Source organism: Lotus japonicus, chromosome 3, assembly GCF_012489685.1.
Source record: "Lotus japonicus ecotype B-129 chromosome 3, LjGifu_v1.2".
Lineage (NCBI taxonomy): Eukaryota > Viridiplantae > Streptophyta > Magnoliopsida > Fabales > Fabaceae > Lotus > Lotus japonicus.
In genome coordinates this window covers 5,352,014-5,379,714 of record NC_080043.1, presented here as the reverse complement: position 1 = coordinate 5,379,714, position 27,701 = coordinate 5,352,014, and the positions used below count along the sequence as shown (strand labels likewise).

Genomic DNA, 27,701 nt, shown 5'->3' with positions numbered 1-27,701 from the left:
AGGATGAGAGCTCTTGAAAACTGCAGATATTATGAAACAGATAATGCAAACTCTTGAAAATTGCAGTTTAGAAGATGCATTTCATATTTGGTGTTGCGCAGAATAAAATGCTTAACAAAAGGGATCTTTGTATATATATTCAGGAAAGTCTGACCAACTTGATACATGACTTTCAATTTAATTTCTAATTGGAGCACACATAAAAAAAGGTAATAAAGAAGCTGGAAGCCAAACCTATAAGCTTGCTCAATGGTATTTGGAGAGGACCACATGATATTTGGGAGGAGAATTAACCGAAGCATCTTTTTTTATGCCAGGAAATACATCTAATGTAAAATTCTTTTCTCTGATAAGTTTTATGCATGAGTGAGTGATAAATCATCTTCGTCCTTCTCTTATCTGCAACAGTTACAACTCATACCAAAATAAAATCACTGATTAATTGGAATGGGTGATATGGTGAAACTCTTGTGGGAAAAAAATGAAATCAAGAAAGAGATGAAAGAAAACTGAAAAGAAATATCATCAAAGTTTTAGCTGAGCTGACTCCAAGTTAATTGCCATATGCTGATGTGCTTCCCCTTACTTTTTAGGTCCCATATTGGTAGTTTGAAAAGGTTTTTAATTTTTTTTTGGTGGGCAGGGCCATGATGTTCCGCCAAGGCTTTCACAATCATTCTCTTATCTTCTTTCTATTTTATTTTCAGAGATTTCCAATCTACTGTAGAGTTGTGTAGCAAGAATGAACCAGCCACTGTTCAGTGATAATGTCAAATAATGTGAAATTCACAATGATGATGCTTTTGAAACATGTAGCAGAATGACTCCTTTTCTCTTAACTCATTAGCAGATTATGAAAGCCGACAAGGTGTTTTTCTTGCTTATAAATGTGCATGGGTTTCAATATGATGACATATCTGGAATTAAACTTTGTAACGTGATAATGTGTTTAATTGGATCTATTATGGTGTCTTCTAATTTCAAGATCTTTAGATAATCCATGTCACACATTTTATAGTATGTTTATAAAACAAGTCTTTCAAAGCGGATACTCACATTTTAATGTACAAGGAATAGTCAATTTACATTAACTTTTAAGTGTAAAGACCAAATGTCTAATCAAAACTAAAACCTTAGATGTTGATAAGTGTATAATAACATTTCCATTATTTCGGTCAAAAATGGATCGTTGTTTACTGTTTATAAATTTAATTTATAATTCATAAATCATAACAAATGAGTACTAATATATACCAAATGTCACCCGTGAATGCACGGGTATAAAACTAGTTCTTCAATATTTGGGTTTGACGATGAAGAGATTTTTTTATCAGCAAGTGATGCGATACTTGATCTACTCTTTGGAATATACTAGTAAGGTTTTTTTTATACGCAAATGTTAGTTGTTAGAAATGTTAGTAAATTAATCATTCATCCGGGTTCGAATTCGGGACCATTCATCCTTTACCCCACCCAACTCTTATATTCCTAACTCTTACCACTTAAGCTATCATTCAGGGACGAATATAATAGTAAGTAAAAAGTTTAAATTGAGGTAAGAAGAGTGTGTAACAGTTTGAGAATATGAAAAGATGTAACTAATAGAAATGGTGAAAATCTAATGCGTCAAGTTTAGAGGAGAATAGTCTCGATGAGTTGTCAACATAACATTCACTTCTATACTCCCTCCGTTCCAAAACTATTGTAGTTTTAGCTTTTTTGTTTTGTTCCAAAACCATTGTTGTTTTACATTTTCAAAGCATTTTATCTCATTATCTTTCATCCATGCCCTCATTTAATATTGTATCTCTCAAGTACCACATCTTATTTCCACCAATCACAATTCTCACCAATTAGTTAACCAATGATTTTCATTCTCTCTCTTTCATATAACTCATATTAAATAAGGGTGTTTCAGTTAAATTATAACATTAATTAATGAACTCTTAAACTTAGTGAAAAACTAAAACTACAATAGTTTTGGAACGGAAGGAGTATATTATAAGAGCTTAAATATGTTTTTGGTCGCTATAAAATTAGGGTTCTTTGGTTTAAGTCCCTTTATTTTTTTTTAAATACCTCTAAAAGGAAAGTAATAGTTTCAACCCTTACTTCTTTAGAGGGACCTAAACCAAAAATCATGGTTTTAAAGGGACCTAAGACCATGATAGAAATTGAGTTTTAGGTCTCTCTAAAATCATAATTCTTTGATTTAGGTCCCTCTAAAATTATGGTTCTTTGGTTTAGATTCCTCTAAAATTATATCACATTAGCGTTTGTTAGGTAATTCAGTAGATAATGGACGGAAGGTGACGACAGGGGTTGAAACTTCAGTATTATTTTTCATTTAAGGGTTTTCAACAACAAAAAATAAGAGAGGGGCTTAAATCAAAGAACCCTGAATTTAAAGGGACCAAAAACATATTTATGCCTATTATAAATAGATAGAAAAATAGATTAGACTAAAATAACTTTTTCATCCCTTTACTATAATCCATTTTCAAATTTAGCATTTTAAAAAAAATTGACGTTTTTGGTTGGTTCCTCTAAAATTTGAGTTTTTATTTTTATTTAGTCATTCTCTTACTTTTGCTGTCAGAGTAACGGAATTGATGAATATGTGAGGATGAAGGTGATGAAGATGATCAAAGATTTAGGTATTTAATTTTTAATCCAATAGTCAAGTGAGCTCTGTTTTATTTTTATGCAAAAAAGTAATGGAAGGACTTAAAACAAAACATAAATTTTACAGGTACCGAAAACGTCAATTTTTATTTAAAAATAAGACTGAAATAAAAAGTGAAAAAAAAAACTACAGAAACATAAAAGCCATTTAAGCCAATAAATTAACAGTTTTTTATTCCAAGCAAACTTGAAAGAGAAAAAAGATACATTTAAACATAAACCACACAAGAAATAACATAACCACACATTTCCCATCCAATTGATTCTGGATGGTGACAAAATAGAGGTACATGGTCTATGGAACCTCTCATACCTCTTTATTCTGCAATTAAAAAAATACACACACACATTTCAGATCCATGCATGGTTCTTATGTAGCTAGCTAGCCACTTATTTTAGATATAGTAACCATGACATCTGGGAAGCACGCTCTAGCTAAATGATAGGCTTGATCCACTTAGCTTTTCTTGTGTGATTTTGGATAGCTTTTCAATCATTGAATGTGGAAGGTGATTCACCCAATCCCCAACTTGAGCCTTCCTAAAGAAATGCTTGTTCTCAATATTCATACCCACTGATCCAGATTTATTTACCTCCAATTCTTTCATCTTCTCAAAGCTACGTACACAATTTGACTATGCTTGTAATCACCCCGCCACTTACCTCTTCCTGAGTGAAAGGACAATCCAAGAACTCCGCCACCTTTTTTGCGTGAAAATCAACATCTTTTTTAAGATCCTCATACTTCAAGAACAGAACATTGTTTGGTCTTGCTATGCTCTCATTCCAGTAACCTAACATATGGTCCCAGATTGGACCATATGGAGACATCCCCTTGCAGAACCTTTCAAAATCTTCCTCTAGAGTGGACTTAGGTAAAGATTCTGGTTTAACTTTGTTGAGAAAAATCCAAAGAGACACAGTTGTCAAATGGGTTCCTACAAATATAAATGATCTTACATTTGGAGTTCTCTTTGATGGACTTGGCCAGTGAATGGAACATGATATGAGTACCGAAAATTCTTCGCTCAGTTGTCAAGCTGGATGTTGAGATTTGGCTCATTATATTTTGGGCTAAAATCTTTAGTTTATTAGGATTTGATTTAATGAGGATTGTAAAAAGATTTTAAGGGATTGATTGTTATAGGATTTATTAGAATTTTATTGTAAAATAGAGATCAATAGAATCCACTATAAATAGGATAACAATGTAACCCTAAAAACATAAGAGACACAAGAGACACTAGTGAAATTGAGAGAAATTGCAATTGCTGAGTGATTGTATTCAGGTTCGAATCAATAAACGGAACTATAGCTGCTCTATAGTCGTAGAGGTAGGCAATTTGGCCGAACTGCGTGAACAAAGCTTTTGTGTGTTTCTCTCTACTCTGATTTGTATTCGTGTTGCTGTTCTAACAATTGGTATCAGATGACGACTAACCCTGGAGGTGCGAAGTTTGAAGTGACGCGGTTCGATGGAACCGGCAATTTCGGACTATGGCAGAGGAGGGTTAAGGATCTGTTGGCTCAGCAAAGTTTACAGAAAGCGTTGCGCGATGAGAAACCGGCGGACATCGCAACTGTTGATTGGAACGAGATGAAGGAGAAGGCTGCAGGTTTGATAAGACTTTGCGTTTCTGATGACGTGATGAATCATATCCTGGATCTCACAACTCCGAAGGATGTCTGGGATAAATTGGAAAGTCTGTACATGTCACTCATGAACAAGTTGTTTGCGAAGCAGCGTCTCTACAGCCTGAAAATGCAGGAAGGAGGCGATTTGCAGGCTCATGTCTTCGCTTTCAACAACATCCTCGCCGATCTGACGCGGCTTGGTATGAAGGTAGATGATGAGGATAAGGCTATTATTTTGTTGTGCTCTTTACCAGGCTCTTATGATCACTTGGTGACCACTCTCACCTACGGGAAAGACTCAATCACGTTGGATTCTATTTCTTCTACACTTTTGCAACATACACAACGTCGCCAGAGTGTTGAAGAAGGTGGAGGAAGTTCAGGTGAAGGTCTGTTTGTGAAGGGAGGTCAAGATCGCTGAAGAGGCAAGGGTAAAGCAGTGGATTCTGGAAAGAAGAAGAGATCCAAGTCCAAGGACAGAAAAACAGCAGAATGTTATAGTTGCAAGCAAATTGGGCATTAGAAGAGGGACTGTCCAAACAGGCCAGGCAAGTCAAGCAACAGCAACAGTTCAGCAAATGTAGTTCAGTCCGATGGTTCTTGCAGTGAGGAGGATTTGCTTTGTGTTTCATCTGTAAAGTGCACTGATGCATGGGTTCTTGATTCTGGATGCTCCTATCATATGACGCTGCACCGGGAGTGGTTCAACTCATTTAAATCAGGTGATTTTGGTTATTTCTATTTAGGTGATGATAAACCTTGTATCATCAAGGGAATGGGACAAGTTAAAATTGCTTTGGATGATGGTGGCGTGCGCACGTTGAGTCAGGTGCGTTATGTTCCAGAGGTTACGAAGAACTTGATTTCTCTAGGAACTCTTCATGAGAATGGGTATTCATTCAAGTCTGAGGAAAATAGAGACATCTTAAGGGTTAGCAAGGGTGCAATGACAATGATGAGAGCAAAGAGGACTGCAGGCAACATTTATAAGTTGTTGGGGGGCACAGTTATGGGTGATGTGGCATCTGTTGAAACTGATGATGATGCAACCAAACTGTGGCACATGCGCTTGGGTCATCTCAGTGAACGTGGGATGATAGAACTACATAAGAGGAATCTGCTGAAGGGTGTTCGCAGTTGCACAATTGGATTGTGCAAGTATTGTGTTCTTGGGAAACAGTGTAGAGTTCGTTTCAAGACCGGGCAGCACAAGACCAAGAGAATCTTAGACTATGTCCATTCTAATGTCTGGGGGCCTACAAAAGAGCCTTCCGTTGGAGGTTTCAGGTACTTTGTTACATTTACTGATGATTTTTCTCGTAAGGTCTGGGTTTATTTTCTGAAATATAAATCTGAAATTTTTGCCAAGTTCAAATTGTGGAAGGCAGAGGTTGAGAATCAGACAGGGAGAAAAATAAAGTATTTGCGGTCTGATAATGGAACTGAATACACTGACAAGAACTTCACGCGTTTCTGTGAGGAGAATGGAATTCAAAGACACTTTTCTGTGAGGAAGACACCACAGCAGAATGGTGTTGCAGAAAGGATGAACAGGACTCTGACAGAGAAGGCAAGGTGCCTTCGGTTGAATGCTGGTCTTTCAAAAGGTTTCTGGGCAGCAACAATCTATATGGCGTGCTATCTAGTCAACAGGTCACCACGAGCTTCTTTGGATGGAAAAGTTGCAGAAGAGGTGTGGACAGGTAACCCCATTGATCTCAGTAATTTGAGGATTTTTGGGTGTCCAGCATATGTGCATATTTCCAGTGAGGATCGGTCTAAACTTGACCCAAAGTCAAAACAGTGCACCTTTATTGGCTATAATAAAGGTGTGAAGGGGTACAAGTTGTGGGATCCAGTCAAGAAGAAGGTGGTTGTCAGCAGAAATGTTGTATTTGATGAGCAGTCAATGTTGAAACAGTCAGATGTGACAGTTGTGCCAGATACTGAGGTACAAAATTCCAGTCAGGACAAGATTCAGGTGGACATTGAGGAGACACCAGTGAGTCCTGGGCATATTGTAGCCCAACAACAGAGTGAACCAGGCTCAGATTCAGGTGGAATACAAGACTATACACTTGTGCGTGATAGGGAGCCCCGTCGTATTACACCTCCAGTGAAATATGGGTTTGAAGACTTAGCAGCATATGTCCTTCTTACCAGCTCAGGAGACCCCTCTACTTATCATGAGGCTATGGCTAGCCAGGAGAAAGATAAGTGGATGGGTGCAATGGTGGAGGAGATGGAGTCCTTGAAAAAGAATGAGACATGGGATCTTGTTCAGTTGCCACATGGAAAGAGAGCTATTGGTTGCAAGTGGGTGTACAAGAAAAAGTCAGCAGTAACGAAAAAAGAAGGGGAAAAGTTCAAGGCTCGCCTAGTTGCAAAGGGGTATTCACAGCAGAAGGGGATTGATTATGATGAGATTTTCAGTCCGGTGGTTAGACACACTTCTATCAGGGCAGTATTAGCTTTGGTAGCCAGCAGGGATATGCACTTAGAGCAAATGGATGTGAAAACAGCTTTCCTTCATGGTAATCTAGAGGAGCAAATCTACATGGAGCAGCCAGAGGGATTCAGTGAAACTGGAGATGGCAGACTTGTTTGCAAATTGAAGAGGTCTTTGTATGGCTTGAAGCAGTCTCCAAGGCAGTGGTACAAGCGCTTTGATTCATACATGCTCCGGATTGGCTATAGAAGGTGTGACTATGATTGTTGTGTTTATGTGAGGAGCCTTGATGATGGCTCTTTTATTTTCCTGTTACTTTATGTTGATGATATGTTGATTGCTGCCAACCATTTACATAATGTAAATGAGTTGAAGACCAAGTTGGGTAAGGAGTTTGACATGAAGGATCTGGGTGCTGCAAAGAAGATTCTTGGGATGGAAATTCACAGGGACAGAGGCACTAAGAAATTATGGTTGTCTCAGAAGAGCTATATTGAAGGTGTTTTGAGCAGATTTGACATGAGCAAGGCAAATCATGTGAGTACTCCATTGGCGAATCATTTTAAGCTTTCTTTGGAACAATGTCCGAAGACAGACTCATAGATTGAAGGTATGTCTAAGATTCCTTATGCCAGTGCAGTTGGTTGTTTGATGTATGCTATGGTTTGCACTAGACCGGATTTGGCACAAGGAGTTAGTCAAGTGTGCAAGTTCATGTCCAAGCCAGGGAAGCAGCATTGGGAAGCAGTCAAGTGGATCCTAAGGTACTTGAAGGGTACAGCGGATCGCGGTATCATGTTCAGCAGGGAGCAAGGTGTTGTTCCATCAGTTGTGGGATATGTGGACTCTGACTATGCAGGTGATCTAGATGATAGAAGGTCTACAACAGGATATGTCTTTACTCTTGCAGAGGGACCTATATGTTGGAAGTCATCAGTTCAATCCATAGTAGCTATGTCTACAACTGAGGCAGAATACATGGCAGTAGCTGAAGCTGCCAAGTAAGCATTGTGGCTTACAGGGTTAGTGAAAGAGTTGGGTGTTGAGCAAGGTGGAGTTCAGTTGCATTGTGATAGTCAGAGTGCTATCTATTTGGCGAACAATCAGGTGTATCATGCTAGAACCAAGCATATTGATGTGAGGTTCCACAAGATCAGGGAGTTGTTGGCGTCCAGACAGATATTACTTCAGAATGTTCACACATCAGAGAATGCAGCAGATATGTTGACCAAGTCAGTCACCAGTGACAAGTTTAAGCATTGCTTGAACTTGTTGCATGTTCTCCAATGTTAAGCAGAGGAGACTCACAATCCCGAAAATCAGAATCAGGAAACTAAAGCAGCAAATCTTCATAGGGGGAGTCCGAAATTCGCCAAGGTGGAGATTGTTGAGATTTGGCTCATTGTATTTTGGGCTAAAATCTTTAGTTTATTAGGATTTGATTTAATGGGGATTGTAAAAAGGTTTTAAGGGATTGTTATAGGATTTATTAGGATTTTATTGTAAAATAGAGATCAATAGAATCCACTATAAATAGGATAACAATGTAACCCTAAAAACATAAGAGACACAAGAGGCACTAGTGCAATTGAGAGAAATTGCAATTGCTGAGTGATTGTATTCAGGTTCGAATCAATAAACGGAACTATAGCTGCTCTATAGTCGCAGAGGTAGGCAATTTGGTCGAACTGCGTGAACAAAGCTTTTGTGTGTTTCTCTCTACTCTGATCTGTATTCGTGTTGCTGTTCTAACACTGGATATGGAAGAAAATCGGTCAGCGGAGTAATTGAAGACGGAAACTTCGAAGAAAGGCACAAGCTGATGGGGGTTGTATGCAAGTAATGGATGGTTGTCTGAGGAAGGCGAATATTGGTGGCGGTTAACGATGGCGAAGGTAAGAGCTTTCAACCAGGTTGTGCCTGATTTTGGAAGGCTGGCAAGAACAACATCACTGTCTTTAGCTTGGAACTGGTTTTGAAAAGTGATTGTTGCTTGGATTATATTTGATGAGATCCAAAAGCCTTGGAAAAGATAGATATAGGGAGTTATCCAACCCTTCACTCTAGGAAGAGACAGAATTAGCTCCTTACCTTCTTCACTTAGCATGTCTACTTCTCCTGCTTCTTGCTGCCCAGCCTCAGCCTTGGGATGGTTTTCTTCTACATGATGTGTTGAAGCCATTGGAGCAAACAACAAATGGTAGCTAGCTAACTAGCTTGGAAGCTTATTGTGATTAGCATTTGAGTTTAGCTCACAACCATAGTGACATTTATAACATCCATTAGCACTTAATGTCAGAGGGTTGGTCTAGTAAACCATAACTGTCTCATACTTAATAGATTGCAGGTTCGAACCCGCTAATTTACTTGAGATGGGGTGAAGTAAAAGAAAACTTTTGCGATAATGAACTGCAATCATATTTCCCAAAAAGCTTTAACTTTTGTTGTCCCTCTCTGGCTCTCTGCCCCGTCATATTTCTCAAGGCGGTTAGCTGGCATATTTCCCTCCATACGATCATGGAATTATCTAGGCATCTCGACTTTGTAATTGATCACCGACACACCTAACCAATAAATCCATCATTGTTGATAAGTCCAGGATTCCTCGGATTCCTCCTTCAGCTTCCATTATCCAATTCAGCTTCCATTAACTACCTTTAGCTATAGTGGTCAAATAAAAAAAACCACAGGCTATTTTCTAAAACTACTTATACCAATTATCTAAACAAAAGCTACCCGGTTATTCTCATGCACCACATAGCTTCTCTTAATTATATACTCCCATCATCCGTTCTTTATTACTAGTATAAGAATTAAATTAGAGATGCACTTCCTTGGGGTTGATTGCAAATAAAGAAAGAATGATGGTAAGGAAAGCACTTGAAGAAGTCTCACATTGTTTAGCGTGGTGAAGGGTCGGGGATTCTAAGACTAAATATTGAGATCTCAAACTCCTTATTTCAACACACTAAGTACTAACATTGGGAAACACAAGCTTATATCTGTGTTTTCTTTTTCTCTTACACTTTTATTTTAAAGTATTGTCAGAAGATGTAGTTTAAATATTTGATTTGGAGAGTGTCGGTGTATAGGGGTTACGGGCTGGTTGAGAGTGAAGTCTCTTATTGTAATATTCTTCACATAGCGTTTATTCTCTAGTTGTCGGTTTTAATAACGGTCGTTGTATTTCTCCGATTTTGGAGTTTTTTGAAGGTATGAAAAACGGTAGAAAGGGGGGGGTTTGAATAACGTTTTCAGTACAAAACTACCACCTTAAAGATTTTGACAAATCTTTCGAGAACTTAAGTGCTAAAGATAAGAGATAGAAAAGCACACAAGGATTTTATCCTGGTTCACTTGATAAATCACTCAAGCTACTCCAGTCCACCCGTTAAGGTGATTTCTTCCTTCTTAGAATGAAGGCAATCCACTAATCAGGTAAGAGTTACAACTGCACTTGAAACCTACAAGTGACTAACAATTACACTGACTTAGCTCATACTAAGATTCACTCTCTTAGTCTTCTCTAGGATCCGATCAACCTTGATCTCCTAAAGGAACTAAACAAACTGTTTATCAAAGAATTGTTTACAAGAGATTTGCTTCTAAAAAGCTGATAGTAAACACAATGAATTTCAGATGAAAGAAAGCTTAGAATATTTTGAATATGTCTTGCGTGTGTGTGTTGTTTTTTGCTATTCTTGCCGCTTCTTTCAATCTTCAGCCTCTATATATACTCCAAGGATTAGGGTTGAGCGTTGCATGGGAAATGCTACCGTTGGAGGGCAGTTCTGGAAAATCCAGCTTCTACTGTGGCTGAGAACGTTAGGTAGGTCGTCAGGAAGGTACACTTGCTTTTGTACTTGGATAGCGACTTGACCTTTTAACCTAGGAGACTTCTGATCAGGGGAATACTTCATATTGGAACTTGTGAAGCCGGTTGATCAGAGTCAGAGGGAAAACACAGATCCTCTGACCATTGTATCTTCTGATTCTGAACTCAGAGGGAAGAACATGGCCTTCAGAGTTTCTTGCTTCTGGACTTCAGAGTTTCCACTATTCAGCTTCTGGATCTTCAGAGTCTTCTACACCATCAGAACATCTGAACCTTCAGTGTTTCTTGGCTATCAGAACTTCTGGATCTTCAGAGCTTCTAGCGACTGAGTCCTCATCAGAGTTTGTATAGCTTCAGAACTTCTGAAGCTTTTCCACTTTTCATACTGAACATGGTGAATGCGAAAGCGTTGCTAGGGTTACCCTTTATACACAGTGCTTCTGATTTGTGTGAGATTGAGTTGAGGTCAGAGCCTGTAAATAGCACACTCAGAAAAACACGTTAGAGTACCACAATTGTTCATATCAAAAGGTTAACTTGTAATCATCAAAACATAGAGTTGTACTACTAGATCAAAACTTGATCTTACAATCTCCCCCTTTTTGATGATGACAAAACTAAGATTTTTGATGAACAATTCTTAAACATTAAACTGAATTCACTCAGAGTTTAGAGATATAGAATAAGACTTATCCTGATGTGAATAGTTTATCTTGCTCATTCTGAATTCAAGTCACTGCTTGATTCTGAGCTTAGCTCCCCCTGAATCTAATACTTGATGAAAACGTTAGTAAAGTCTAGATTCTGAGCTAAAACATATAAGAGTTCAGAGTGAAAAGCTTATGACATAGATGAAAAACGAATAATCAGAGCGCATAAGTGATCAGAGTCATGGACAAGGTATCAGAGTCTTGGGTATCAGAGTCAACTTAGAATCACTTCAGAAGAAGTGAAATGTATTCCTTGTATTTGCCCAGTGACACATCTATGGTCATGAAGGTGGAACTCTTAAAATCTCCAAAAGAAAAATAAGTCACACTAACACATCTTACACATCAAAAACTGGGTGTACTCCCCCTTTTTGTCATAAGCAAAAAGCGTGGGGTGTGAAAAACTCAGCGTGAAGTACAAGGTACTCCCCCTTAGAGAAGGTCTAAGTTTAAAAGAAAAAGAAAACGATGTAAGAATCAGAGTTAGGCGAAAATAAATAGAAAAGTTAATGCAAGGGATGAGCGTTTACCACCGGTCAAGTGAGTAAATAGAAGGGTCAGTTACCAAGAACTTAACCTCGAGAAACTGTAGGAGCATTAACTTTCAGAGAGAAAGTGAAGCCTATAAAAAGCGTTGGAGAGAAAGGTAAGCTTCACACCTCGAATAATTTTCAGAAAAAAAAATGGCATCATACAACGTAGCACTAGAAGAACTGAGGAAGAAGGCCTTTGAAGAGGACTTGTTCCTGAACATCAGGCATCCAGAGGGTGAAACTACCATCGCGGAGCTGACACAGACACTGCTGGAAGAGGACCTGCGTCCAGAGTTGGAGAGGGACCTGAAGGAATTTCTTGCCTTCGTGGAGGAGGTGCAAGAACTCAGCCGGCTTGAACTCAAGCTGCTGGAAGAAAAAGAAATCTTGGAAGAGAAGCTCAGGACTTCAGAAGAGATTCTGGAGAAAGATGAGCTAGAGGTCAGACTCAACAACATCCAGCATGTACTGGAGCGTCTGGAGAAGAATAGGTCAGAGCAGCGCCAGGAGTGCAGAAGAATGAGGAAGGATCCTCCATTCTAGAGTTATAAGATGTAAAGAATGTGATGTAAACATAGAACAATTATGAATAAAACAAGTTTTGCAAACATATGTGACACAAATATATATAGATATATGCATATAGAATCACAAACGAACAAATGAAAATAAGTAAATAAAAAAGAAACAGAGTTTAACAAAAAGGAAAACAAAGTAAACGAAAGAAGAAAAAGAAGAGATCCTTAGACTAAGGTTTGTCAGTGCGTCGCAGAAGTTCCATCATCATTTGCTTCATCTCAATCAGCATGGATTCATGAGTGTCAAGACGTTGTTCCATGATGTCGAGTCTGGATGAGCTTGTCTGAGTAGAGCTGGAAGGAACGTTCTGAGCAGCTTGAGGTTCTGGAATGGAAGCAGAAGCAGCAGGAGTAAACATAACTGGTGCAAGTCGCTCTGCCTCAGCCTCAGCTTCAAGACGCTCTGCCTCAAGTCTGGCTTGTTCAGCCTGAGCTGCTGCTTGACGTGCAGCTTCTGCTGCTTGCTCTTTCTTTCGCTTGGCTTCTTCAATAGCTTCAAGAAGCTTATTTCTCTGTTCTAGTTCATGAAGAGCCACCCGTCTAGCAAACCTTTGCTTGGCAGCCTCAATCCTCTGACTTCCCTCTGCATGCAGGAGCTGCAACATGATTGGAAACTGAGCCACTAGCCAAGTGCTCAAATTGTTCCACTCATCAGCCACATGTTCAGCATTCTCACTGAGATCAGTCTGACCGTGCACATTGCGGAGCCTCAAGGAGGCTTCATGATTGAAGATATTGATGCACTCAGAGAGAGATGTGGAGAGGTTGGTTTCAGGAGAGGCTGGGTGATTGCTGCTATGAGCTTCAGAGGCACCTTGTGGAGAACCAATGTTAATTATGGGAGCATTGGGTTCAGAGGTTCCACGGTGAGGGTCTGAAGTTTCAACCAGAGGGTGAGGTGATCTAACGGAGGATTGGTTAGACACTGATTGTTCGGGTTCAGGGTCTGGTTGAATTGGCTCTTGTTGGTCAGGGACAGGGTGAGCTTGTTGAACTAGGGGGTCTGCCTCTTGGATAGGATTGGCCAAGATAGGTTCATCTGGGTCAACTAGACGTTCAGGTCTAGGGCCAGGATATTGCCTAGGGCTTGGACAGGTAAGGTAATATTCTTCCAAGGCAGATACCTTCTCTTTCCTAACCTCCATGAATTTTCTAATTGATTCAGAGGTATTGGAGGGAGGAGAGTCAATGACATTGATTGGGAAGGATACAGGGGTGAAGGCTGTTGAAGAGTCTGTATCCGTGGTTCTGGCAGCAGGACGTGCTGATGCTCTGGGAGTAGAGTGATCAGACGTTCGGGGTTGTGGTTCTGTTGTTTTGGGTTCTGGTTGGTTTGGTTCTGGTTGGTCATGGATGATTGGTTCAGAAAGTAATGGGTCATATGGAATGGTAAGGAGAGAGGTTGGATCTTCTGACCTAGAGGGTTGGTTCTGAAGCAAATTCCAGAGAGGTGCTTCAGTAGGAGAAGGTTGAAAGAAGGAAGATCTTGGGGAATGTGGTGGAGTGGTGGTTTGTGCGGCTGGCTGGGATTCAGGAATAGGAGTGAGGGGATTTGAGGAGTGTTGAAGTAAGGCAGAAATAGGAAGTGCATCAAATAAGTTCAAATCATCATCAGAAGCAAGTGCAGGCTTACTTGAATGTGCTGATGATCGAGTCACTCTGGCAGGAGCTTCAGTCCTTCTGACCTCTGCAGCAGCTGGTTCCACCCGAGTAGGCTTCACCACGATTCTGACTTTCTTCTGCTTCTTTTTAGGAGGACCATCCTCACTATCATCACCATCATCATCAGCAGGCTTGCTCTTCGGCTTCTTGACTAGAGGGACATCAGATTCCTCTGAGGATTCTTCCAGAACCATCTTCCTCTTGGTTTTCTTCTTGGGAGGAGAAGGAAACTCTGGTGCTGGTGGAAGTCTGCTGACAAAATCATCAAGGTCAATCTCGAATCCTTGAGCCCTGAGGTCTTCAACATAGCATCTGATGGCGTCAGGATGGTCTGCTTGAGTCCACAGAGGGTAGTCATTCAGAGGCATTCTTCTTCCTCTGATCTCAGAAGATGTGTCTTCATGAGCAGGAGCAATCTTCTTCTGGATTAAGCCCATTTTCTTCAGAGAGTTGGCAGTGAAGACATCACTGACAATTGTGCTCAAGTCCTCTGTGCAACCAGCATTGATCAAATCTTGCACCAAGTTGCTTTCAATGAGAAAGTCTGAGAGCAGTCTCCCAAAAGGGATATATTTGATTGCAGACTTGATGGAGGCGGTGGTGCGAGACTTCCGGATGCATTCCTTCAAATAGGAGAACAGGAAGTAGGGAAGGCAGATCTTCTCCTTGTCTTGAATGAAAAACAGCATCGCCTTCTGGTTGAAGTTGATGTAATCTGGAGAACTACCCTTCGGTCTCTGATTGATGCAGTTGAGCAGGATCTTGTGCCAGATTCTCAGTTTGGGGTGAAGGTCCATCACCTTGTAACTCGTCTTGCCCGGTTTGAAGGTGGTGTACAGGGCCTTGTTGACGATGTCCTTGGTGCTGGGTTTCAGCTTGGATTCCGTCAGTTGGAACCGATACCCATAAGCAGTTTCTGCTCCTAGCAGATTCACGAATGACTTCTCAGTGATGATGATCTTCCTGCCAAGAATGTGAGAGACCACCTGAGTGTCATCGCAGTCTGCGTGCTTCCAGAATTCCTTTACCAATTTCTCATACACCGGTCCTCGAAGTCGATTGAAGTAGTTTCCCCAACCTTGAGCTTGGACTTCAGGACGAAGATCAAACCCATTTGCAGCCAAGTTGTCGAGGTTGAATCTCCATTCTGCCAGGACTTGGAGTTCCTCAGGAGGAAATACACAGTGAACGGCACAGCCCCGTTCTGCAATAGGAACAACCTGCTCTTGAGCTTGAACTTGTTCTTGTGCCGGGTTCTCAGAGCCTCGTTGACCCGTTGCCAAACCGACTACCATGTGAGGGAACTGAGGTGCATCTGCAGTAGATCTTCTGGTTTGTCTCACCATTTTGAAGAGGTTGAAGGTTTGAGGTAGAAGATGAAGTTTGAAGGATGAAGAGAGATCGAGAGAGAAATCAAGAAGGAGGCGGTTTTGAAAAGCAGAGAGTGCGAGAGTGAAAACCGGAAGTGAGAGAGAACGTGTGTGTAAAGTGGGATTTATCAAATAACCGTTGTTGATTCAAAAAGCACTTTAAGATCAACGGTTGAAAATTAAAGATAGATAGTAACAGTAAAATACACAATCACACACAGGAGATAAGCATATCTACACGCAATCATAACAGACTGTCACACGGGCACAAGGAACTATGCATCAGAAATTCTGACGCACGTGTTGTTGTCTCAGCTTCAGAGTCAGTACCAGTGGGCACACACACTCTGATTGAGTTACCTTCTGGACTAGATATCTTCTGATCAAGAAGTATCATAGTCAGAGGTTCTGATCCATCTTCACTCTGGACAAAAGTCCATGTTTAGATTTTTCAGAATAAAATTAAATCTATCTTCAGCTAAGGGCTTTGTAAAGATATCTGCCCATTGATGGTCAGTATCAACAAACTTAGAAGAAGTACGCCCTTCTGTACATAATCTCTAATAAAATGATACTTTACCTCAATGTGCTTTGCCCTTGAATGCAAGATAGGATTCTTACTCAATGAGATTGCAGCAGTGTTATCACAATAGATTGGGATATTGCTCTCAAGGATCTGATAATCCTCCAGCTGATGTTTCATCCAGAGCATCTGAGTGCTGCATATTGCTGCTGAGATATATTCTGCCTCTGCAGTTGATAGTGCAATGGTTGATTGCCTCTTGCTTGCCCATGAGACTAGATTGCTTCCCAGAAATTGACAATTTCCAGAAGTACTTTTTCTCTCTGTTCTATCTCCAGCATAATCAGCATCACAATAACCTGAAAGCTTATACTCTGATGTTTTCTTATACATCAAGCCAAGGTTAGTGGTGCCTTTCAGATACCTTAGGATCCTCTTAACAGCAGTTAAGTGAGTTTCCCTTGGATCTGATTGGAAACGAGCACATAAATGAACACTAAATAATATGTCTGGCCTAGATGCAGTTAAGTATAGAAGTGAACCTATCATGCCACGATAGAGCTTCTGACATACTTTACCACTTTTATCTTCTTTTTCCAGAATGCATGTTGGATGCATTGGAGTCTTGGCCACTGTAGATTCCAGCATATTGAACTTCTTCAGAAGTTCTTTAGTGTACTTGCTCTGATGGATATATGTTCCTTCTGGTGTTTGATCAACTTGTATTCCCAGAAAGTACTTTAATTCTCCCATCATACTCATCTCAAATTCAGCCTGCATCATCTCAGAAAATTCTTTGCATAGAGATTGATTAGCATAACCAAATATAATATCATCAACATAAATTTGCACAATTAAGATATCATCTTTATAAGTCTTGCAAAAGAGAGTTGTATCTACTTTACCCCTTACAAACTCATTCTCCAGAAGGAATGAGCTAAGTCTCTCATACCATGCTCTGGGAGCTTGCTTCAGACCATAGAGTGATTTCTTCAATTTGAACACATGGTCTGGTTTCTTTTCATCTTCAAAACCTGGGGGTTGATGAACATAGACTTCCTCTGAGATATAACCATTTAGGAAGGCACTCTTTACGTCCATCTGATGTAGAATTATGTTGTGATTTACTGAGAAAGAAATCAATAGTCTGATTGCCTCCAGTCTTGCTACTGGAGCAAATGTTTCAGTGTAGTCTATTCCTTCCTGCTGGCTGTAGCCTTGAGCAACTAGCCTTGCCTTGTTTCTGACTACATCTCCTTTCTCATTTAGCTTGTTTCTGAATACCCATTTCGTTCCAATAACATGGACATTCTCAGGCTTCTTCACTAAGCTCCAAACATCGTTCTTGGAGAATTGATTCAATTCTTCTTCCATGGCCAGAATCCAATCCTTGTCCTGAAGAGCTTCATCTATGGACTTGGGTTCAATTAAGGACACCAATCCTTTCAGACTCAGCAAGGTCTCTTCAGAGGGTCTGAAGGCAGATCTGGTTCTGACTGGTTCATCTTTGTTGCCCAGAATCAATTCCTTAGGATGAGCTGCAGTGATTCTGCTCTTCTTCAGAGTTTGTGAGTTAGAGGGACCAGCTTCTTCCTCTGGTTCATCTTCCTCTGGCTCAACTTCCTCTGGAGCTTTGCCTTTGTCAGAAACATTAATGCTTAAATCTGCAAACTTTTCAACTAGCTTTGACTGGTCAGAGTCAAGCTTATCATCAAATCTAACATGAATAGATTCTTCAATAGTCTTAGCATCAGTATTATAAAATCTAAAACCTTTAGATCTATCAGAATAACCAAGTAATAGACACTTAGAAGACTTAGCATCAAATTTATGCAATCTATCCTTAGTATTGAGAACATAACAAACACAGCCAAAAGGATGAAAATAAGAAATGTTGGGTTTTATGTTCTTCCACAATTCATAAGGAGTCTTATTCAGAATTGGTCTCACAGAGATTCTGTTCTGAATGTAACATGCTGTATTTACTGCCTCTGCCCAAAAGTGCTTAGCCATGCCAGTTTCTTGGAGCATGGTTCTAGCCATCTCCTGAAGAGTTCTGTTCTTCCTCTCAACCACACCATTTTGTTGAGGAGTTCTGGGACAAGAGAAATCATGTGCAATTCCATAGGAATCAAACAGACTCTCAAACTTGTCATTCTCAAACTCTCCACCATGGTCACTTCTGACACGCACAATTCTACAAGCCTTCTCGTTTTGCACTTGAGCAATGAAGGTAGAGAACACAGCATGAGACTCATCCTTGCGGGTTAGAAACTTTACCCATGTCCAGCGGCTATAGTCATCAACGATAACCATCCCATATCTCTTGCCACCTATAGACTCAGTTTTCACTGGTCCAAACAGGTCGATATGCAGAAGTTCTAACGGCCTTGAGGTTGAGACAACATTCTTTGCCTTGAAAGGGACTTTTGTGAATTTGCCTTTCTGACATGCTTCACAAAGAGCGTCTGAAGCGAACTTCAGATTGGGTAAGCCCCTGACAAGGTTTAGCTTGCTCAGCTGAGAAATCTTTCTCATACTGGCATGCCCTAACCGTCTATGTCATACCCACTGCTCTTCATTAACAGACAGAAGGCACTTCACATTCTGAGCCTCCAACTCAGATAATCTGATCTTATAAATGTTGTTCTTCCTCTTGCTGTTAAACAGAACAGAGCCATCGATCTGACTTACAGCCCGGCAGGACTTTTGATTGAATATAACATCATAACCTTTGTCAGCTAATTGACTTATAGACAATAAGTTATGTGTTAAGCCGTCTACCAATAAAACATTATCAATGCATGGACTACTATCTACACAAATAGTACCAGTACCAATAATTTTACCCTTTTCATTTCCTCCGAAGCCAACTTCGCCTCCAGGCTTAAGTTTCAGCTCTCGGAACATACGCTTTTCTCCCGTCATGTGACGCGAGCATCCACTGTCCAGATACCATGATTGGTGTTTCAGTGGAGCTATCAAGGATATCTGCAACATAGATAATCTTGTCCTTAGGTACCCACTTTCTGGGTCCTCTTTTGTTAGTTACCCCAGAGGTTCTGATCACCTTGGGTGTCTCAACATAATATTTTAAATGAATATTTGCATGATATTTAGTCATAGAGAAAGATCCCTTTTTAAGAGGGTTTTTAGCAACTTTAGCAGGTACAGGATCAGGCAATATGGTACCAGAGGGAACAAAGCATTCATATAAAGATTTAGCTTTAGACACAGAAGGCTCATTTCTAATTGGTTTAGAATAGCCAATGCCATGCATTCCATTTCTGCTTACGCCATAGATCATTGAAGCCATTAAGCTTCTATCCACGCTTTTAGCTAGGAATCTTTGAAAAGACTTTTCATACTTAGATTCATTTCTACAATCAGAGGCATCACAGGCAACAATTTCTTCTAACTTAGTAATCTGGTTCTTAAGCACAGAGTTAGAATTTACCAAAGCATGATTTTCATTTTTCAAATCAGAAATAATTTTCTCATGTTCAGAAGGAGTCTTGGAGACAGTAGATAAGTTCTTTTTCAACTTTTTATGCTTAGACAATAAAGAGTTATACTTATCCATGATATCAGACAAAGCATGTTTCAGTTCAGAGGTAGAGAAAGAAGCAAATACCTCATTTTCATCGTCTGAGTTAGGATCTCCTTCTGATTCTGAGTCAGAGTCAACAGCTTCCTTTGACTCTGCTTCCTTGTCTTTGACAATTGCCATGAGTCCTTGGACTTCACCATCAGAGTCAACATCCTCTGACTCTGATTCATCAAATGTCACCATCAGACTCTTCTTGGTCTTGAAGTGCTTCTTTGGCTTCTTGTCCTTCTTCAATTTTGGACAGTCACTTTTGTAGTGCCCTGATTCTTTGCACTCAAAGCAAGTGACTTCCTTGATTGATGACTTCTTCTGACCTGAGGATTCAGACTTTCCTCTTGCCTTTCCAGAGCCTTTGAACTTGCTCTGCCTGTGCTTCCAGATGCGGTTGAGTCTCTTGGAGATCAGAGTCAGCTCATCTTCATCAGAATCTTCTGATGCTTCTTCAGATTCTTCTTCTTCAGCTTGAAGAGCCTTTGACTTCTCAACTTTAGCCTTTTCAGATTTGGATTTCAAGGCTATGGACTTTTTCCTCAGATCTTGCATCTCTGAGCGCTTCAGCTCATGGCATTTCAAAATGCTGATGAGTTCTTCTAAACTCATATTCTCAACGTCTCTCGTGAGCTCTATTGAAGTCACCAAAGGCATCCAACTTTCAGGAAGACACCTGATGACCCTTATGACATGATCTTTTGTTGTGTAGCTCTTGTTGAGAGGACGTATGCCAGCTACAAGCAGTTGAAATCTGGAGAACATTTCTTCAATGGACTCATTTGGCTCCATGATGAAGGATTCATACTTTTGGATCAAAGACAATGCCTTTGATTCTTTGACTTTCTTGTTTCCTTCATGAGACATCTTCAGAGAATCAAAAATGCCTTTAGCAAACTCACGATCTGTAATCTTCTGGTACTCCTCATAGGAAATAGCACTTAGAAGAATTGCTCTTGCTTTGTGATGTTGTGAGTACAGCTTCTTTTGATCTGCAGTCATCTCTGACCTTGGGATCTTCTTGCCATCTGCATCAACTGGACGCTCGTAGCCATCCACAATAATATCCCAGAGATCTGCATCGAAACCCAGAAAGAAACTTTCCAGTCTATCTTTCCAATATTCGAACCTTTGACCGTCGAACATAGGAGGCTTTGCATTGTAACCATCTCTTTGAGTTTCACTAGTGGTGGCAGCCATTGTTTTTCACACCGGCCCGGATCACTGAACACTGTTAGGTGTGGTAATCAGAACTTGCGCTCTGATACCAATTGAAGGTATGAAAAACGGTAGAAAGGGGGGGTTTGAATAACGTTTTCAGTACAAAACTACCACCTTAAAGATTTTGACAAATCTTTCGAGAACTTAAGTGCTAAAGATAAGAGATAGAAAAGCACACAAGGATTTTATCCTGGTTCACTTGATAAATCACTCAAGCTACTCCAGTCCACCCGTTAAGGTGATTTCTTCCTTCTTAGAATGAAGGCAATCCACTAATCAGGTAAGAGTTACAACTGCACTTGAAACCTACAAGTGACTAACAATTACACTGACTTAGCTCACACTAAGATTCACTCTCTTAGTCTTCTCTAGGATCCGATCAACCTTGATCTCCTAAAGGAACTAAACAAACTGTTTATCAAAGAATTGTTTACAAGAGATTTGCTTCTAAAAAGCTGATAGTAAACACAATGAATTTCAGATGAAAGAAAGCTTAGAATATTTTGAATATGTCTTGCGTGTGTGTGTTGTTTTTTGCTATTCTTGCCGCTTCTTTCAATCTTCAGCCTCTATATATACTCCAAGGATTAGGGTTGAGCGTTGCATGGGAAATGCTACCGTTGGAGGGCAGTTCTGGAAAATCCAGCTTCTGCTGTGGCTGAGAACGTTAGGTAGGTCGTCAGGAAGGTACACTTGCTTTTGTACTTGGATAGCGACTTGACCTTTTAACCTAGGAGACTTCTGATCAGGGGAATACTTCATATTGGAACTTGTGAAGCCGGTTGATCAGAGTCAGAGGGAAAGCACAGATCCTCTGACCATTGTATCTTCTGATTCTGAACTCAGAGGGAAGAACATGGCCTTCAGAGTTTCTTGCTTCTGGACTTCAGAGTTTCCACTATTCAGCTTCTGGATCTTCAGAGTCTTCTACACCATCAGAACATCTGAACCTTCAGTGTTTCTTGGCTATCAGAACTTCTGGATCTTCAGAGCTTCTAGCGACTGAGTCCTCATCAGAGTTTGTATAGCTTCAGAACTTCTGAAGCTTTTCCACTGTTCATACTGAACATGGTGAATGCGAAAGCGTTGCTAGGGTTACCCTTTATACACAGTGCTTCTGATTTGTGTGAGATTGAGTTGAGGTCAGAGCCTGTAAATAGCACACTCAGAAAAACACGTTAGAGTACCACAATTGTTCATATCAAAAGGTTAACTTGTAATCATCAAAACATAGAGTTGTACTACTAGATCAAAACTTGATCTTACATTTTTCACGTAATATTCTTGCGTTGTTGATTCTGATCATGCTTACTTTATTTCTTCAGTTGAGTTATTTCGTAACACATCTTGGTCCTTTATATAAGAACTAACTTGAAGTTTGTTGTGAATAATTTTTTTTTTGACAAGAATACCTTAATTTAATTGAGCTTTGTCTTTCTTTCCATTCACAAAAGCATTAGTGATACATAAGAATTAAGAAATGTGGGTTATGCGCAATTTTGGAAAGTCGATATATATTAAAAACCAAATTAATGCTACTATTTACATTAACTATATTTCTTAAGGACGTTAAATGGTAATTTGGTTCTTATAAAAAGGAACGGAGGAAGTACTTCTATTAATAACAGATACTCACAAATTTTGTAAGGAATAAATCTTCATTCACAAGTGAAAAGAAGAGAGAAAAGGGAAGAAAAGATAGAAAAAGTAAGAGATTTGAGGGATGATATTCATTTATGTATTAGGTTAAGCACCTTTTGTACTTCTATTTATTCATTTGACATATAAAATAAATTAATTAGATGATATGATTGAAAAAGAATAGAGAAATGAATAAAAAATAAAGGTGAAAATGTAAATATATCATTTTTCCCGACCCGTAAGCTTCTAGCTGCATATACCAAAAGAATATTCTAAGATATACTTCAGCTTTTTCTTTTTTAATTTTCATTTAGTTAAAAAGGATTTGTCTAAATAATCTCTAAGTATATCTGAGGTGAAATCATTCTAAATCTCAGGTGATCATTCGAACACAGGTCTTGTGGTAAGGTATCTTTAATTTAAGTTGCAGGTCTTGCGTTCGAATCCTGGTTACATATTTTTTTTATTTTAAACATTTGCTCATGTGCTTACTTGGCAACATTGATGACATGACCTGATGATGTGGCTGTCACGTCGTTCTTCGTTAGAAAACTAACGATTCTTGTAACGGTGAGGGTTTATCCCTCCATATTATTTTCCAAATAGGGGTATATTCCCAAAAAAAATATTTTGTAGGGGCCTAAACCAAAGTACCCCTATTTTAGAGGGGCCTCCAACATATTTAAGCCTTTTTTTATAAGCTGGACAGTTACACATGTTATTGGCATCGATATTTAGTACTTGTTATACTATCTCAACTAGAAATTAAACCCGTGCGTTGCACGGGTTTTTTTTAAATAGTAATTTTTAATTGTGATATTTAAATTTATATAGAGGTAAAAAAAAATGTAAATGGAAGAAACTTTGAAATATCAAAATACATATTAATTATAATTATATTGAAGAAGTTCATTAAAACTTTATTGTGCACTACATTTTTAGTATATTGTGCATATTTTTCATCTTTCTCAACAATAAGTATATTCAATTTGGTGGTGTTACTCTAGAAAACACAAGGTGATAACTTTACATAGTTAGTTATCACTGATATTATTTAGTTTTTCTTAATTATATTTATAATTACTATATTTATCAAATATTAAAATTTAAAATGCTTAGCTATTGATTTTTTAACAAATCATTAAGTAAATGAAACATTAGAAAAATACATAATAGAATTAGAAAACAACAGAAGCCCTAATCAAATAAAAAAGCGGAAAAATCCTCAATCCAGTGGTGGTGAGGCAGCCATGTGAGGCATCCTGTAAAGCACGCAACTATTTGGAAGAAAGGTGTTACATGGAAGGAGAACTGAATTGCACAAGCACAATCAACTGGAATCAAGGTGCACATCATTTGCATCGAAGGATCCGTCTCCCACGATACCACCCACGTCGTTATCGCTCTGCTCCTCTTCATCGAATCCAAAAACCCTTCCAAACCCATCAGCATGTACCTCAAATACCTTGGTGGCACCATCATTGCCGGTTCCCTCTGCACCCATGTTAAGTTTCTCTATTCCTATTTTCCCTCAGTCTCATTTCTTACAACCCATTTTGCTAAATCCCAGATAAGCCTTCATTTTCAATGTTCTGATGTGTAAATGCCACGGTTTTGTACCCCTTATATATATAGTTAGTTTCTTACTTATTGAGAACATAGTTGAAAAAGGTGCTTTAATAACTTCCCTTGTCAAAATGTGTCATTATTGTAACAATTTCTTTCACTCCATTGTCTTAAAAAAATAAACTCAACTAAAGTTTCTAGCTACGTTATCATTTTCTACTCTTAATTTTAGCAGGTGTAGTCAGTGTAAGGATGCTACCTCTTTTCTTATTTTTTCCAGTTCCCATATTTTGGAAAGTTAAGAAAAACAACTCATATTTTAGGTGGTTGAAGAGGCATATTAAAAAGAAAAAGTAACTTGTTAGTTTATGTTTTTCTAGTTTGCTAGGTGTGCTTGATGCCACCATCTGATGTACTGGATCTTCCTTTAATTTCTTTTATACAATTTGAATTTTAAAAAAAAAAGTAACTACTTTTGGGTTTGGGGCGTTGAGACTGGTTTTCTAATTTTATGCCAGTGGCAATCCAAGCAAGTATCTTCAGTACTTATGTAATTGGAGCCAATTTGAAGTCATATTTTTCAATTGATTGAAATCTTTAAAATTTGTTTCCTATTCTCTATTATAATTGTTCTTTCATTGTATGGTCATTGTAGTTATTTATAGATCCAGATTTGGTGCTAGGGAACATTTTGAGTGGTACGTACTTCCAAATTTGGCCAATGATGTGTTGGTGGCATGAAGATCGAAGTTCTTTTAAAGTCACTTGCACCAACGTCTAAAGTATATTTCTATGTTGTTGGACATTTGTTCTCTTTGATGGATTGAATTGGGTTGCTATTTTTTTGTCCATTTTTTTTTTGAAAGGAAAAATTCATATATAATAGCACAAGGGGTGCTATACCCAAGTACCAATAGGTTAAACAATAAAGAGTAACCAAGCCACTTAGCCATAATGACAAATATGTAGGACAATATTGAGGAGTGGAAGATTACTATTCTTATGAAATCCTAAGTGAAGAGTACAGTGATGTATTATATTTTACACTTACAAATTCAGTGATCATAGAAATTTCAGTGGTTCACATTTTGTTGTTGGCTGGAAAGGTAACTTGGCAAAAGTTTCCTTTCTGTTAGGTGTTGTGTATTAGTTTTTTTTATGTTAATGAGTTGTGTCACATAGATACAAAAATGATGATGTATTTGAATGATTCAATTGGATGAACAAAATAGTATAGAAAAGCATAAGAGAGACTATAAAGTAGTTAACTACCTGATGAAGCAGCAAACGCAAATTTTTTTTCCAGCCCTTAGTCTTGCAATGATTGTCCTGTAGAGAAAGTTTTTTCTAGTACCTCCATGTCGTAAACAAAGTAGAGCCCTCCAATATTGGTGGTTACCACGTGTATAACATGATTGTATATTTCTCTTTGCTGCTCATTTAGTAATGAGTGACATATTTCGTGCTTCTCTTCTCTAATAAGTGTGTTGTCCAATGTTTCTATTGCTGAGTTCTGGCAATGGAATTCCATCAAAATCAATGAGATATTACTTACGATTCTTGATCAAAATCTTCTCAATTTCAATCAACTAATGTTATAAGAAATGACATACTTGTTGAAATAGCTAGTGACTGTTTCCATTTTTTTCTCACTTTGATGGAGTCGATATGTATGACTTAAGTGTGTGAGTGATTTGTTTATATAGAGATACACAATAGATGCATAGTTTAATTTAATCCATTGTATTTTTTTTTAATGTAGGTAGCTGAAAAGTCTTTAATTTTTTTTATCAGTTTGGAAGTTGCAGTACTGCCATATAATTGTATAATGTAGGTTACGAAATCTGAGTGATTTCCTCAAGGAGGTAACTGTTAATATATGAATAGCCCGTCTCAGTTACAAAAATTGTTAAGAAATGGTTCACATCCTGTGTTCTAGAAATGTCCATCTTTTAATTAATAAGTTGAATAGCTTAGTTACTGAAGTTGTTACGAAATGGTTCACCGTTCAAATCATGTGTTCTAGAAATGCATCCTTTTAATAGCATTTTATTACATAATGAAGGTTACGGCCTTTTAATAGTTTTTTTTCATAATGCAAGTTATGGAAGCTGTTATGAAATACTAAGATGAATAGCCTTTTGTTCAACTTCATTTCTTAATGTAGCTTAAAAACACTTTATTGCTTAATCTATTTAATTCTAAGCTACTAAGCTCAAGTGAGCTTTACATATATATATATAGATTCCTATTTAATTATTAAGAGAGAGAAAAAACCACATTAAGTTTCGTTCTTCTTCTTCTCCGTCCTCAGTACCGTCTTCTCTGTCCTCAGTACCCTCGCGAATCGACGGCGGTGAACAAACCCTTATTCCTCTAACAATCGTAGTGGGATTTTCAATTGGGTATATATGTAAACCAAATTTTGTTTTTTAATAGAGATCAAGACAGGCCAAGCGACTCAAGCAATAGCTTCTAATTTTTTTTATTAAGTAAAAAATGCCTCAAAAGTTTTAATAAATAAATAAATATTTTTTTAGGTAAAAAAATCTCACTTTAAACTTTACTTTAGACATCGTTTAGTGTTGGGCCGACCGTGCATCAAGGTGCTGGAGTGGTGATATTATTGATCTGCAAACAACATGGAAAGAGCCTTTTCATTTTTGTTTCCTAAAAGAGGAAAGCACGCATAATCTTCACTAATGATAGTTTCTTCTTCTTTTTGGCAGTACCACCATTGGTTTTAAAGAAGAGGTTAACCCTACTCAGCTGTAAAGATGGGATCTCGAAGGGAATCGTATGATCGATGGATTCACTTTAGGATAACGTTATTACAATAGGAAGCCAAAGTAAATTAAAAATAAAATTGAATTTGAACTATATTTGATTATTCTCTGAAGAAAAAAAATAAGAGAGACATGATTTTGAAGCATAGTAATATAAATTTCCATATGCTCATCACATCTGGTATTTAAAACCTCTTTGTTTATAGCTAAGGTATGAGCTACTGGATTGACTTTTCTAAAAACATGCTCTAACGAAAAGAAATTAAAACAAGACGCCAACCGCTTAATATCAGAAATAAAGATGCTAAGATACATACATCTTGTTAGGCCAAGCTCACAATTCTCTGGCATTTTGTTTCAGCTTGGATAGCTCTATGCCCCAAGTCCCACGCCATTAGCAAACCACGCCGTAGCCTGAATGCCTCCGCAAACTCCACACCAGCCTGAACCGCGTCACTTTCCTGAAGTTAAGATGGGTTTTTTTGGTAAATTTAATTTCTTTCCCAATTTTGAGCTGGGTAGAACTATGAGTTGTAAAACTCTCCCTACCAAGTATTTAACGTAGCTGCTTTCATAGGACTTGATTCTAAAATGCAAGAATAACCTCATGCTAGGTTTTTTTTTTGACAAAATAAAGGAACTGCATTAGAAAACAATTAGAAGAATATCTGAGAGATAAGAGGAACAAATACAATCATGAGATTCTCTCAAACAAATAACATCATCCTGCTCCAGTATTGACTTTTCTAAAAACATGTTGTAACGAAAAGAAATTAAAACGATACGTCATGTTAGCCTCACCGCTATGGAACAAACTCACAATTCTCTCGCAATCTGTTTTCAACCTGGATAGCTCTATGCCCTAAGTCCCACGCCATTAGCGAACCACACCGTAGCCCTGATGCCTCC

At 38.6% G+C, this 27,701-nt stretch overlaps 1 pseudogene; it reads right to left on the bottom strand.

Moving 5' to 3' along the window:
- Window positions 1–3,157: 3,157 nt before the first annotated feature.
- Window positions 3,158–9,110, bottom strand: LOC130743467 (cytosolic sulfotransferase 8-like; annotated as a pseudogene).
- Window positions 9,111–27,701: the final 18,591 nt, after the last annotated feature.